Source organism: Penaeus chinensis, chromosome 28, assembly GCF_019202785.1.
Source record: "Penaeus chinensis breed Huanghai No. 1 chromosome 28, ASM1920278v2, whole genome shotgun sequence".
In the NCBI taxonomy this organism is placed as follows: domain Eukaryota; kingdom Metazoa; phylum Arthropoda; class Malacostraca; order Decapoda; family Penaeidae; genus Penaeus; species Penaeus chinensis.
In genome coordinates this window covers 698,842-713,841 of record NC_061846.1, presented here as the reverse complement: position 1 = coordinate 713,841, position 15,000 = coordinate 698,842, and the positions used below count along the sequence as shown (strand labels likewise).

Genomic DNA, 15,000 nt, shown 5'->3' with positions numbered 1-15,000 from the left:
AGAGAGAAGAGAGACAGAAGAAGAGAGAAAGAAAGAAGGAGAAAACGAAGGAAAAGGAGAAAAGAGAAGAGAGAAGAGAGAAGAGAGAAAGAAAAAAGGAAAAAGAGAGGAGAAAGAGAAAAGAGAGAAGAGAGAAGAGAGAAGAGAAAGAGGAGAAAAGAAAGAGGAGAAAAAAGAGAGAGAGCGAGAAGAAAGAAGGGACGGAAAGGAGGAGAGCGAAAGAGAAAGAAACGCAAGAGTAACAGAGAAGATGCAGAAGGAGAAAAGCGAGAAAGAGAGACGAGAAGACGCAGACCGAAGGCAACAGCAAAGAAAGGGACGATAAGACAGAAGGAGCCAGAGGAAAGCCCGCAAACGCTCCCCCGCTAGCGGCCTACGAGCCACCAGATCTCGCCGCTCCTCTCTCCCCCCATCTCTCTTCCTCCCTCCCTCCTTCTCCCTCCCTTCCTTCTCCTCTCTCCTCCCCCTCCCTCTCTTCCTCTCTCCCCTCTCTCCCCCTCTCCCTCCCTCCTCTCTCCCTCTCCCTCTCCTCTCTCCTCTCTCCTCTCTCCCTCTCTCCTCTCTCCTCTCTCCCTCCCTCCTTCTCCATCCCTCTTTCTCCCTCTCCCCTCTCTCCTCTCTCCCTCTCTCCTCTCTCCCTCTCTCTTCTCTCCCTCTCTCCTCTCTCCCTCCCTCCTTCTCCCTCCCTCTTTCTCTCTCTCCTTTTCTCACCGTCCGTGATTTAGCCTCAGTGAACTCAGTCTGAAACCAGGGAATAAGCGAAGGGTGGATGACCAACCCTCCCTTTCCGTGTAATCGCCATACCCCGAGGGCCTTTGGGGAATCCCGGGGCTGGATGACGCAGTTATGACGTCATGGCGAGTGTTGCCGTTGCAGGGTTCCAATTTTTGGATGATACGGTACTCTCCCCTCCACTCTTTCCTTATATATATATATATATATATATATATATATATATATATATATATATATATATATATATGTATATATATATATATATATATATTTATCATTATATCTGTCTATCTATCTATCATGCCTCCCTCCCTCCCTCTCTCTCTCTTTCTCTTTCTCTTTCTCTTTCTCTTTCTCTTTCTCTTTCTCGTTCTCGTTCTCGTTCTCGTTCTCGTTCTCTTTCTCTTTCTCTTTCTCTCTCCCTTTCTCTCTCTCTCTCTCCCTCTCCCTCTCCCTCTCCCTCTCCCTCTCCCTCTCCCTCTCCCTCTCCCTCTCCCTCTCCCTCTCCCTCTCCCTCTCTCTCTCTCTCTCTCTCCTTCCCCCCCCCCCCTCTCTCTCTCTCTCTCTCTCTCTCTCTCTCTCTCTCTCTCTCTCTCTCTCTCTCTCTCTCTCTCTCTCTCTCTCTCTCTCTCTCTCTCTCTCTCTCCTCCCCCCCCCCCCTCTCTCTCTCTCTCTCTCTCTCTCTCTCTCTCTCTCTCTCTCTCTCTCTCTCTCTCTCTCTCTCTCTCTCTCCTTTTCCCCCCTCTCTCTCTCTCTCTCTCTCTCTCTCTCTCTCTCTCTCTCTCTCTCTCTCTCTCTCTCTCTGTATATCTATTTATCTCTCTATTTCTATCCATCTAACCATCTATCTATCTTTTTCTCTCTATTTATATATATTTGTGTGTGTGTGTGTGTGTGTGTGTGTGTGTGTGTGTGTGTGTCTGTGTTTATACATATATACGTAATACGACATACAGTCGCTAAAAAAGTATCTTTACTCTTTACCCATATGATACGACGACGAGAACGGAATGAGTGCCGCGAGGAAGGGGCAAGGAGAGGCAGTTGCCCCCCCCCCACCCCAACACTGCCTCGCCCGGACCGTCTCATCTGCTGCCCAGGGGGATTAACATGGGGCTGAAGATAACCTAAGTGATCTCATCCCTTGGAGATGTAAGCTGTTGTCCAAAGAAACTTGTCAAAGTAAAAAAAAAAAGGCCCCAAACGCCGAGCGGCCGAGCGCCCGCCGCCGCCTCGCCGCCTCGCTTTCACTTGGGTGCTCCTCTTTGATCATTTCCTTGATTTTGTCCGCCACACATACATGCACATGTGTGTTTGTGTGTGTTTTCCTAACCATGACAGACGTCCCTGTCATTCTCGAGGGCAAGTGGGTATTGTTAGCCCCACGAGAATCAGTAATTGCTAGACCTGTACCGGAGAGCGGGCACAGCTCAGGCACTTCCCATGGCCCCGAAGAGCTGCCCGGAGCGCCGTTGCTGCGTGACACGGGGCAGTGGGGCCCCGGGGCATGGGGCTCGCTTCGAGGGCCCTAGATTACAGGGATCACCAGAGGCCTGCTGGAATTGCTGGAATTTATTTCAGTTCAGCAAATACAGTACACAGAAATGAAAATAAAACAGATTCTACTCAGGATTGTTAACATATAAATCAATTAAATATTAACTATATAAATATCTTCAAAGGACACTGAAAACTTTGCACCCCAAATCACAGAAGATTGAAAATACTAGATATTCGGAATTTGAGCAAGAAAGACATTTATTTTTCTCACACCAGCGACCCGCCAGCCACAGACAGAAGCAGGATATCTCATGCAGGCGAAAAGGAAAACAACGAGAGAGAAACCCTGCGTGCGGTGGCAGCCCTCTGCGCGGACTCTTCCACTATTTGCTTTTCATTTTTTCCTCGGTTTGTGGGAGAAACGTCGCTCAGAATTCCACACTAGTTCATGGCGTCTAACTTTATTTTCTAAGAGAGAGGCTGCACGCTGGAGACATCTTGGCACCGTTCTGTTGCATTTACATTTCAATTTCCAAACAAAAGTCAAAAGTCTAATCATGGAAAATATATGGATGATTCCATGCTTTGGCATCAGACAAGCTGTAAAAGATACTGGAACGTAATTCTGCTTTTGACGTAGAGTCCAAGGGCAGTACATGTGTGTGCGTGTATAAGTATGTATAAATAGCTCCCACGTGGCAAGCTCTAACGTGGCGTGATTTGTGATTCATGATAAATACCCGTAGGGCATTGCATAAGCGCCCATCACAGACTCGCAGATAGAGTGGGTTATTAATATTTTCCCAGTTCATTTCGCTTCATAAAGTGCGGCAAATTAGGGTACAGAGACCCCCCGTCAATTGAAGTCTGTATGCGCAGCTTGACATGTTACCTCGGCAGAATTTTATTTCCCCGAGAAGATTCGCTCGCGAATTGTTTCACGTCACCATTCATTAGTGCGTCATTCTGTCGCATATCATTAAATGTTAAATTCAATGTAGTACTTGAAATAATTTTCCCTTATTTACCCTCCTGTCTATCAGAGACGGTTAGCAGTTCAAGCGGACCGCTGTTACCGTGTCTCTCTCCTATTTTTTTCCCTTAACTTTGTGAAAATAAAACACAAAATGAAAAAAAACAAGAGGACGAAAATAACGAAAATTCAACCATACAAACTGCAAATTATATAAATAATCAGCTAGTGGCACTTAACAACCCCTCTTCTTTGTTGTCTATCTTTTCTCTTACTATCTTGGCCCTTATGTGTATAATCTTTTTCACGATATCAGTCATGGTACCGAAGGAGGCCCTGCTGCAGAAACGATCACCTTCGGCCGCTGTGGAAATCGTCACCGGAAGTTCGCCAGAAACCGAGAAAGACTAGGATAATTACGCCCGTCGATCCAGTGAAGGACCAGGAACTCGCCAGAGCAGGTACCAGTCGACCCATAATGCTGTGAACTTGCCTGGACGCCGCAGATCCACCCGAAGAGGACGCTTCCTGCCTGACGCCCATGATCCTGATAAGGACAACAAGGACGTCGGTACGAGCAAGAAGCCTGGATGAGATCTGCGGGAACGTGCAATGGGCGAGTAAGCCGCCGAGTTAGGCGTGGTCGATGACTATGAGGACGAGTCCGAAGTCAAGGAGGACCTGTGCGAGACCTTCGAGGACGTGTGGATGTCGAGGACGGACGGATTTACCAGGGACCAAGATGAAGATGATGACAGGGACGAGCAGCCACAAAGATGCATCAGCAACAGCACACGCAAGAACGAAGTGTTGGGTCACCCTTGAGGCAAAAATTAGATGCCTCGAGGGCGAGGCGTGCGTAGGTGTCCGAGCAATATAAGTATGTATATATAGCTCCCATGTGGCAAGCTCCAACGTGGCGTCCCCACGCTGGGCCAAGCCCCCACGCGGTCCCAGGTGGCGCGCCCCACGCCACCCACTAAGGCTCAGGATGACCCAGGTCAGGAGAGTCACTTCAGAGAGTTCCTGCCTACCGCTTGTCGGGTCAGAGCTGGCTGCTGAGCCAGCCGCCGCGCCCGCCCTCCGGGCAGACCAAGCACTGAGCCTTACCAGGACTTGTATCCGTGTGAATATCTGTGTTGCTTACGCTTCTCAATAAAAGAGGTTAAGCCAACCGTCCCTTTCACTACTCCTGCTAAACCATATGTTTAAGGCGTCTTAATAGTCTTTACAGCGTGTGTGTGTGTGTGTGTGTGTGTGTGTGTGTGTGTGTGTGTGTGTGTGTGCGTGCGTGCGTGCGTGCGTGCGTGCGTGCGTGCGTGCGTGTGTGGTGTGTGTGTGTGTGTGTATATGTGTGTGTGTGTGTGTGTGTGTGTGTGCATGCGTGCCTGTGTGCATGCGTGCGTGCGTGTGTGGTGTGTGTGTGTATGCGTGCGTGCATGCGTGTGTGATGTGTGTGTGCGTGTGTGTGTGTGTGTGTGTGTGTGTGTGTGTGTGTGTGTGTGTGTGTGTGTGTGTGTGTGTGTGTGTGTGTGTGTGTGCGTTCGTGCGTGCGTGCCTGCGTGCGTGCATGCGTGTGTGGTGTGTGTGTGTGTGTGTGTGTGTGTGTGTGTGTGTGCATCCGTGCCTGTGTGCATGCGTGCGTGCGTGTGTGGTGTGTGTGTGTATGCGTGCGTGCATGCGTGTGTGATGTGTGTGTGCGTGTGTGTGTGTGTGTGTGTGTGTGTGTGTGTGTGTGTGTGTGTGTGTGTGTGTGTGTGTGTGTGTGTGTGTGTGTGTGTGTGTGTGTACTAGTGCAAAATTATGTTAGCAAGTATCCCTGGCGAAATAGTCAGTGATATATTTGGCAAACAAAAGGTTTTGTTAATCACTTTTTCACGATAAGTCTCTCACGCAGTCCGACCCTTCTCGCCCGGACTCCTTTCCGCCCGGCGCGTCACTCGCCGTGCGTCGCCGCGACGTCGAGCGTCCGCGGGAACGAGAAGATGCGCAGTGACCAGGGCGTAAGGGCGAGGTTCGCGCCGCGGCCACGGAGCTCCTGCCCAATGCGCTGTGTCTGAAGCTTATCTGTTTCAGGAGAGAAAAGGGAAGGCACTACATTAAAGAATTCTGTTCAGATCCAATGGAAAGAAAAACAAAGCTCAGCGCAAGAAACACTTGATTCACTCTTACCAGTCAACCCTTAGATATTCAGGCCTGACAAGGAAGACAGAAAAATCCTTTCTAATTATGAATTTTACGTTTTTTGGAAACAATTGACATGCAGAATCCCCTTGTCCTTTTAGTTAGCAAGTTATCATGCATAGCTGACTCTCTTGTCATGTATATCTAAATATCTGAATCTACAGGGCTTAATTGCTGACAAGTTATATTCTTAATATAGTGGATGACATTCCTTGCATACCGTAGTCATTTGGAAAGAGCACATGACACTCCGAATTCCGTCCGAGGCAGACTTGCTGTACTGTATCGCACACCCACTCCCAGGAAGGAGGCGTGACATGCTTGAGGTCTAGAGTCAGGAGTGGTGCCTTACAGGAAAGGGCGCTCAGAGAGGCAACTGGAGGACAGTCCAGCAGCCTTACAGCTGACGAAGAAAAAGTAGCATTGCCATAAGAGTGACTGGGCATCAGTGATAGCAAAGATGGTCATTACCCAATGAATTCAACCAATACATACTCAACGAGAACAGCTTCGTCAAGCAGGGAAGTCTCCTTGCCAGAGCCCGAAGACCTGCGCCGTCTGTCTGGACCCTGAGCGAAGAGAGCACCTCGGGCAGGAGGGGCATCTCTGCCTCCGTCAGGTGGCCTTCGAAGTCTGTGGGAAATTTATTCTTTAGTGCCTTCTCCGCTCTCGTCTTCATACTACAGATAAGGACATTCCTGCTACTGCTAGCTTTGTTTCTACATAGATAATTCATGAATCACTATTTGCTTTAACGTTAACAGGTGACGATTTCCCACCTAAATGCTGCAGCTTCACCAGGCGAGGAAGGCTTGCTGCCAGGGCCCTGAAGCCTTCCTTGTCCATCTTCACTTCCAGCTTCCTCAGGATGCTGGGCAGGAGGCGCGCCTCGGCGGCTGTCAGTTGACCCTTGAAATCTACATCATTTGTTAGGTTAGTGTAAGCCATCATCATATTATCATCATCATAAACAGACACATGATTAAAGGTAATACCATTTTATATGAAAGACATTTCTAATTGTGCAAGTAAATATTCTATTTCAAGGCCTTAAGGTCAAGTAAGCACGAGATCTGCAGGGATATATTATTCTCAGTGAGGCTTTCCACCACTCCGCCCTCTCGCATCAGTAATTCCTCATGCTAGTTACATGCTATATGCACGATGTATATATGAACAAATATTTATCTATTTCTTTATCTATCTATCTATATATATATATGTGTGTGTGTGTGTGTGTGTGTGTGTGTTTGTATATAAGCAATGCATATAGTCTCTCAACTTTGGGAGATGGGGCGGGAGAGTGGTCTCCTGCCCCATCTCCCAAAGATGAGAGACGATATGCATTGCTTATATACATATATAGATAGATAAAGATATAGATAAATATTTGTGTGTGTGTGTATGGATGTGTGTGTGTGTGTGTGTGTATGGATGTACGCATATGTGTGTGTGTGCGTGTGTATGTGTACAGTTGCGGAATTAAAATTCAGTACACTTTCTGGGTCCCACTTGTGTACATCTTTCACGCACCTCGATGTAAGCATAGCGCAAATAGTAATTTTATGAATGAGGAGAAACCCCTAGGCTGTTTGTAACAGAGATGATTGGTAGAATATAAATGACCAATAAGTGTATTAGTATCTATTTTTGGAAACTACGCAAGCCATTTCATCTTTCGATTTCTTCACACAAGTGATAACAAAACGTAATATCAGCTACCGTTGACTTTTTTTGGGGGGATATTTTTCAAATGCGATTACCTGGATTTGCTTATTTGTCGAAATTGCCCCACCTATGGAGGTTCTTAGACTTGATATCCACTCTCTTTGGAACCACCTAGCTAGTAGTTGCTCGAGTTGAGACAACAATGTGTATTTTCTCACTCGGCCGTTCGAATGTGGATGACTCCTCAGAAAATAATAATAGCAAAAACTATGTTCAGATTTTATCACAGGATAAAGGGCATTCAGATTAACCGAAACGAATAAGACTTTTTTTTTTTTTTTTTTAATCAGCACCAAGTATTGGCCGTATTTTGCAAAGATTTTCTTTATTCAGCTGTCATACATAGATGTGTAAAACATGAAGCATTTTCAAGTTTCAAGAAATATGCACAATAATTAAAAATTGCATTGAAATAAAGGGGAAATACCGCCTCACTTCCAAGAAATCACATTTCAAAAAGATATACCACTACAAAATCACCGATAACTAATACTGCATGTTTTGTTGTCACTTCTGTAAAACAAACGAAAGATGAAATGGTTTACGTAATTTCCAAAAACAGATACTAAAACACTTACTGGTCATTTATATCCTACCAATCACACTCTAGAGTTTTTGCCTCATTCATAAAATTACTATTTATGCTATGTTTTCATCGAAGTGACTGCCAGATGCACAAAAGTGGGACCCAGCAAGTGTACGGAAATTTAATTCCCCAACTGTTCAACTCACCAAAGATCTGAAGTCTCTGTAGAAGTTGAAGCCTCGCCACTAAAGCCCGCACTCCCTCCCCGTCAGACTTGGTTCTCAGCTCTTCCAGGCTCTCGGGAAGAAGCTGCATCCCGACCGCTGTCAATTCACCTTCGAACTTGGTCAGCCGACAAACCCTTCCTGGGCCTGTGGTTGCCCGAAGACATGCCTCAGAAAACTGAATAGAACTCTTTATATCATTTATAATGAGTATGAGTTCAATGTTCTGGTTGGACAATGCCTCCAGACCAGAGACCTGCCAGCTTGGTGGCAACTCTTCTGTGTCTTTACTCATGAAGACTTCAACGCAGGAAGGCCTGACATAGTCAAACAAAGCCACGAAGCCTGGCAGATACTTCCCTCGAGTCATTAATTTGCCACTGTTTCTCAGCACTTTGGCAGCTGCTTTTAAGATGCTGGCATGTTGTCCCGAAGCCATCACCGTCTCACAGATCCTGTGGCAGCTGTTCTTACTGATCAGATGAGATTGGTCACTGTATAAAATAAAGCTGATGATAGTATATGCAAACTTATCCAGAAAGTTCTCTTGTGACAGTGACAAAATACGTGTAATGTGAAAAACGATTTCCATTAGTACATCTGATATGTCACCTACTATATTTTGCCATACCAGTTCTTGTGCCTCTTCAATATTGTCTGCATAAATCTGTAGAATAGGATTGTTGGTGAACATAAAGGTTGCTACTTCTTCCTCAGTTGGCAGTCCTGGCATTCCAAGCTTTTTCTTCTTCTCGACATCAGTTAGGAAATCAAAATCCAACAAGCCTGTCATGTCTGGCAGTGAGTGGGACATCTTTGATAACTGTGTGGCAATATGACTTGCAGCCCAGTGTTCTTGAAATCGATTGTGAGGGAAGGACCAAACTTGGATGATAAACAGACCTTTCCTAAATTTCTTTGAGGTAAGAAATCCAGATAGAATTTCTTTGTGTGGTAGATTTAGCTCATTACACTTTGCTTTCAAATCTGCCACTGTTTCTGACAGCAAGTCATGTTCGCGTTTCTTCAGACATCGTAGAGCAACTCCCCTCTGGAACTCATGATACTCTTGAACTTTGTCCAGAGTTACACCAATGCCCTTTGCTGCCACTCTCTCCTGGACCTTTTTAATCATGAGGGATGTCAAGTCCTGATAGACATCAGGTGAGCTCTCATCTGGAGCCTCAACGTCGCGTATGATCAACAGGGTCAGGGTCAGAGGAACGTCCATATCTTCCTTCTCCGTTTTCAAGTTACAAAGATTACTAATGATTTTCTCTTTCAGTTCATCTCTTTGCACTGGATCATGTACAAGAGAAGTTAGAGTATTTTCAACAAAGTAGGAGCGATCTTTCCTATCAATGCCTTTGATTTCGATGTTCATTACTTGCTTCTTATTCTTCATTATCTGAGTCAGCTCTTTCTGACAGCTCGGTCTAGTGGTTATTAAAATCCGCATGTTTCTTCGGTAGCTTATGAGATCTGCTATGAGCTCCTTTGCCTTTTTGCTCACTTCATCATAACCATCCAGAAGGACTACAACATGCATAGCCTGAAATAGATCTGCAAAAATGTCAGTAGTAAGTCCAGACTCTTGAAATGTACTGCAAAGGGCACTCTTAAGCATGTCCTTCCAGTTGGTAATGGTGGACCCTCTCAGCTGTAGGTACAGTAGAGGAGAAACATCTTGAAGTCCCTTGATTTGCGAGGGATCTCTCACCCACATCTCCAACATGTGCTTCAGCAGCGTGGTCTTCCCCATTCCTCCTTCACCTGATATTATGATCACTTCTGGCAGGCGACCATATACATCTGTGATTTGCAACAGATTCTTGTGAGATATGTCCCGAGGCTGGTGTTGCAGTTGCTGAGACGGTGACAGAGTTGAGGTGTCCTCTTTGATTACCAGGTTCGTAAAGTTTAAACTCGGTCGGATTTTAAGATCTGGATACAGCCACTGTGCAAGAGTCACATCCCACAGTTGCGGGTAGAGACCGCGCAGCTCCCGCTCGCTCGCCTCCTTTATCTTGTTCTGAAGTGCTTTTTGAAAGACTTGAATTTCTTGTTGCAGTTGTGGTAACTTGTCCAGGTCTGAAGCCTGAAGAGGTTCTCTAACCTTTTTTAAGAGGTCCTGAAAGTTTTGCTTGATCTCCCAAACCTGATCCCGGAAAACATGAGGACGTATTCCACATCTGTTCCCAGCCAACCTAAGAATCCTAGAGAACAAGCACCTAAGCTTTCTCAACTCTTTCACAAGCTCTTGGTCCGACATCTGTCGGACGTCATTTGTGTGTGCAATATCGTTTCGCTTTATTTTTACCTTGCGCAGGAGATGTTCCAGAGGCTGGCCTGTGGGAGGGGAAGCCCAGGCAGGGTCGCTCGGGCCAGCCAGTCCGCACATGAGTTGGAGAACAACGTAGAGCAGTGAGATGTCATACTCCTTAAATGGGACACCTCTTTCTAACAAATGCCTTTGTTCGCTGTTGAACTTGCGTTTGTAGTCTGCCTTGGAGTGCCCTAGACTTAGAAAATAGGTCTTTACACACGGCCCCCCCTGGTACAACCACTCCACCGCCTGCACCAGCACTGAGCGGCCCTTGGTGATCACAGCCACCTGGTAGCGGAATCCATTCACAGTGTGTCTCGTGAGCATTGCTGTTCTGGATCTAGTTGCCATCTCAGTGCTTTCCTAGAACCAGGCCTTCGCCAATATGCTTCAGAAGATAAAATTTAGATTTTCAAACAACACTACTTTTAATGTAGTATAATTGAGTTTTATATTAGCGTTGTATTTCATTTCAGTGCTCAGGTAGATCTTTCGGACTCTGTAAAGAAAAAATAAGTATATATTGTTTCTAGTCAGAAGGAGGATTGTTTAATTGAATCTGTAAATTATAACATATATTAATCATTTTGTCTGATGTCCAATCTAGGCTCTCGAATATGCAGGCGTTCTTTTCCTTAGTTTTTTTTTTACCAACTTCTTCATTATCAGATATTTAAACACCTCGATCTTTGTTCCATCATCAAACGCGATCCGGTCCCCGTACTCTTCGGCCCGACATTAATATGAGATTTGCTGTTTATTTTTTTATTTTTTTTTTTAATTTTTTTTTTTAATAATAATAAAAAAACGAAACGCAGATTTAACTATTAACAATTGATAGTCCTTCCTTTGCACATTGCAACACGCCCTTCCCTCTCTCCCTTTTGTGTGGGTTCTTCCAAACTTTGCCTTGACTTTGATGAATCATTCTACAGCTATAGGGCTTAGTTCTTGGTCCAGGAATAATTAAAAGATAATAATGCTGATAATCCTACTGATATTGACACTAACAGCCATGATAAGAATATCACTCCTTTAGCTCAGACCCGCCTGTCAAAATACTCTTGTCTCTCCGCCTCCTTCTCGGCCGACCAACCACTCGTTTTCCCGCATATTCCTCCTCTCTGCTCAGTGCATGGCCGTGCCATCTAAACCTTCTCTTCTGAATTTCCCTTGATATTTCCAATACTTTCATAGGTATATCACTAATGAAACAAAAATAAGTATAGTGAATATAATTATCACATCCACACTAGAAGCGTTAGTAAAAGTAATCATAATACTGCCACTTCACTTTATAGTTTTTATTTCTTTTTTCCATCAGCTTCGCCTTTTCAGGGTTAGAAAATCAACATTATTAGGATCATCAAGGATCTGTGTGTGTGTGTGTGTGTGTGTGTGTGTGTGTGTGTGTGCGTGTGCGTGTGCGTGTGCGTGTGCGTGTGCGTGTGCGTGTGCGTGTGCGTGTGCGTGTGCGTGTGCGTGTGCGTGTGTGCGTGCGAGCATGCGTGTCCAGGTGTTCATTTTCGTGGACATATATGAAGGAATACAAGAATAGATAAAATGGAAACACCTGACAACCATCCGTTGCCATGGAAACCCAAGCCGCGTAAGTGCTAGTGGTTTACATGCTAGTGATCTTTAATAGTAGTCATTATACCGCTTCATGAGTTCCCTGAGTTGAGTACAAGAGATGAAGAAACAGAATGTTTAAAAAAAAAAAATGCCCCATTTACCCATGAAAATTAGTCATTACCCATGTAAGGAAGGTGGTCCTTAATTAGTTAATTGGGAATAAGTTTTATTTTCAAATTTTAGTACGGGTTTTTTTATATGATAAATCATATATTTTAAGACAAATGAATAGGCAAAGCACTGTAAAACATTTTCTTATAGTTCAGGGTATACGATCATATTCACTACCATTATATTCTTTGGAAAGAAGGAAGGAGGTCGAAGACAGAGAATGAGGAGGAAGAGGACTAAGACGACAGGTGAAGAATGGCCCGAGGATCGAGTAACCTCGGTAGAAGAATTTAATCAGTATTGTAACTAGACGCGAGGGAATGTTTCAAGTTTTTTTTGTTTTTATATATATATATATATATATATATATATATATATATATTCTGATGACTGCCATGATGGTCCAGTGGTTATAGCACTGGACTTCAATTCCCCGTCACGGCGGTCGTAAAAATGCTGGCACTCTGACTGCTGGTTCGAGCCCGATCTCACGGCGAGAAAACGACATATCGCCTTGAGAAGTCTAACACAGGTGTCGTAGGGGAAGTCGCCACCATGGCACAAGTGTAAGCACTGAACCGCGGTTGATTAGGAAGGGCATCCAATCAGTCAAATGTGAGACTGCCAAATAACCTCTCAATAGTGAACTGAGAGAGTCCTTTGTCCTGCAGTGGAATAAATGGCTGCTGAAAATAATATATATATATATATTCTGACATATCCAATACCTCTACTGATAAAGGTAGATCAAAGTACCTTTTATTTTTGTTAATTCTAGATTTCCAATGAAAAGTCTGAGAATTCCTTTCTTTGAAGTAGTGCCAAAAAGTTGGGGGAAATTTAAGAAAAAAAAAATGATTTAAGGGTAGGCACTTCTCCCTAAAGTTCACTATCAACACCAACTCACCTGACTTTTCAGAAGCCGAACCCGCATTGCTTCTCTCCTCCCGACGACGAGTCCTTCTTAAGGCTCTCTCTCTCTCTCTCTCTCTCTCTCTCTCTCTCTCTCTCTCTCTCTCTCTCTCTCTCTCTCTCTCTCTCTCTCTCTCTCTCTCTCTCTCTCTCTTTCTCTCTCTGCTGTCTGGAGATCTAGGACACAGCTGCATCTCTGCGGTCCCAAAAGTCCCCTTCTGGTTTGTGGCTGTGAAAGATCACGCCTTGGGAAAAGACAGCAGGATATTTCCTGCCATCATTGTGTGTCCAAGTCTGGGATTCCTGATAGTCGACAGCGTGGAGGACTGACTCTGCAACTGTTCGTTTGTCAGAGTATGTCGAATATCTTGGGCATTTCCAGTACTGCGACTGTTGTAATGAAATCCTCAGGACATGACAAAATAAGTATCTGTTTTTGTAAGAAACTGGTACAATAATTGCCCTTGATGACCTAAGTGTCGTAGCTCATCATATAGTATAGATAACTTTGGTTTCACATGCTCTTTCATTCAATGTCCTCTTACACATATAATACACTATTTTTACAGACATCTTTAGCAACTGTATTTACAGCATAACTATTAACTACATGATGAAGTCTAATGCAGAAACAGTGCTTATTAAGATTTTTTCGAAATGAGAAACCCTGACAGCATTTCTCTGTGTGGTAAGTTGAGATTATTGCACTTTGCTTTTAACTGTTTCATGCCTTCTGCTCTTCGATCGCTTCCTAGCCTCTTCACACCCCAGGGAGCGACTGTCTTCTGGAACTCGTGGTACGCTTGGATTTTCTCATTCGCGTCCTCAACGCCCTTCAAGACTAACCTCTCCTCTATCTTGCCCATCATGAGAGCCGTCAGTTCGTCGTAGATGTTTCCTGGGCTGTCGTCTGGGACCTCCGCCTCACGGACGACCAGGAGGACGATCGCTAAAGGTATGTCCAACTCGTCCTTTTGCAACTGAAGGTTTTCCAGATGTTGCAGGACCTGGTCCTTCATTTTGTCTTTGAGGACCGGATCCTGTACAAGAGCCGCCACAGTGCTTTCAACCAAGAGTGGCCGATCTTCCCGGCGAATCCCCTGGATTTCAACATTCATTACCAGCCTCTTGTTCTTCATCATCTGCGTCAGTTCCCTTGCACACTCTGGTCTTGTGGTTATCACAATGCGCATGTTACCTTGATAGGTCAGCAGGTCGGCAATAAGTTTCTTTGCTTTCTTGTTTACTTCATCATAACCATCCAGAAGCACAACAACATGCATTGCCTGAAATATATCTAAGAAGGTGTCCATAGTAAGTCCAGATTCCATAAACGTGTTGCAAAGGAGATTCTTAAACATTTCCTTCCAGCTGCTGATGCTGGAGCCTCGGAGTTGCAGGTAGAGAAGGGGCGAGACGTCTTGAAGGCCCTCGATCTGCGAGGGATCTCTCACCCACATCTCCAGCATATATTTCAGCAGAGTGGTTTTACCTATTCCTCCTTCTCCTGATATTATGATCACCTGAGGTAGATGACCGTCACACGTGACCTTCAGCAGAGTTCTGTGAGAAACATCCTGAGGCTGCTGTCCTGCTTGGGAGAGAGACGAAGAATCTTCCTTGATCACAAGGCCAGTGAAGTTCTGGCTCGGTTGTAGTTTCAGATCTGGATATAGCCACTGTGCAAGAGTGACGTCCCATTGTGAGGGGTAGAGACTGTGCAATTCCCTCCGACAGTCGTCCTCCAGTTGGCGCTTAAGCTTTTCCTTGAACACTTTGATTTCTTGCTGCAGCTGTGGGAGCAGGCTTAGGTCTGAGCCTTGGAGAGGTTCCCTGACCTTATGCAGGAGGTCTTGGAAGTCGACCTTGATTTCGCTTACCTCGTCGCGATAGACGTCTGGCCGAATCCCACTCTGACATCCCGCCTGTCTGATGATCCTGGAGAACAAACACTTCAGTTTTCTGAACTCCTTAATCAGCTTTTGGTCCGACATCTGCTGAACATCGTTTGAGTGCGCAAAATGGTTCCTCTTCTGTTTGATCTTGTAGAGAAGATGTTCTAAAGGCTGCCCCTTTTGGGGGGAAGTCCACGCAGGGTTATTGGGGGCAGCCAGTCCACACAAGAGCTGGAGAATGATGTACAGAA

At 45.1% G+C, this 15,000-nt stretch overlaps 1 protein-coding gene across 7 annotated transcripts in view; it reads right to left on the bottom strand.

Annotated features, from left to right (window-relative positions):
* LOC125040250 overlaps positions 1–15,000 on the bottom strand; it is a 27,784-nt gene that overhangs the window by 9,358 nt on the left and 3,426 nt on the right. For 5 of the 7 annotated variants that reach the window (XR_007116176.1, XR_007116175.1, XR_007116177.1 and 2 more), the window contains 5 exons: positions 7,853–10,695; positions 6,172–6,309; positions 5,888–6,025; positions 5,613–5,795; positions 5,080–5,275 (listed from right to left, as the gene is read on the bottom strand). The gene's annotated coding sequence lies outside the window, so the exon portion shown is untranslated. Of the gene's footprint in view, positions 1–5,079; positions 5,276–5,612; positions 5,796–5,887; positions 6,026–6,171; positions 6,310–7,852; positions 10,696–12,849; positions 13,501–15,000 lie in introns of those variants that run through there. The other 2 variants (XR_007116179.1, XR_007116181.1) reach the window with 2 other exon arrangements.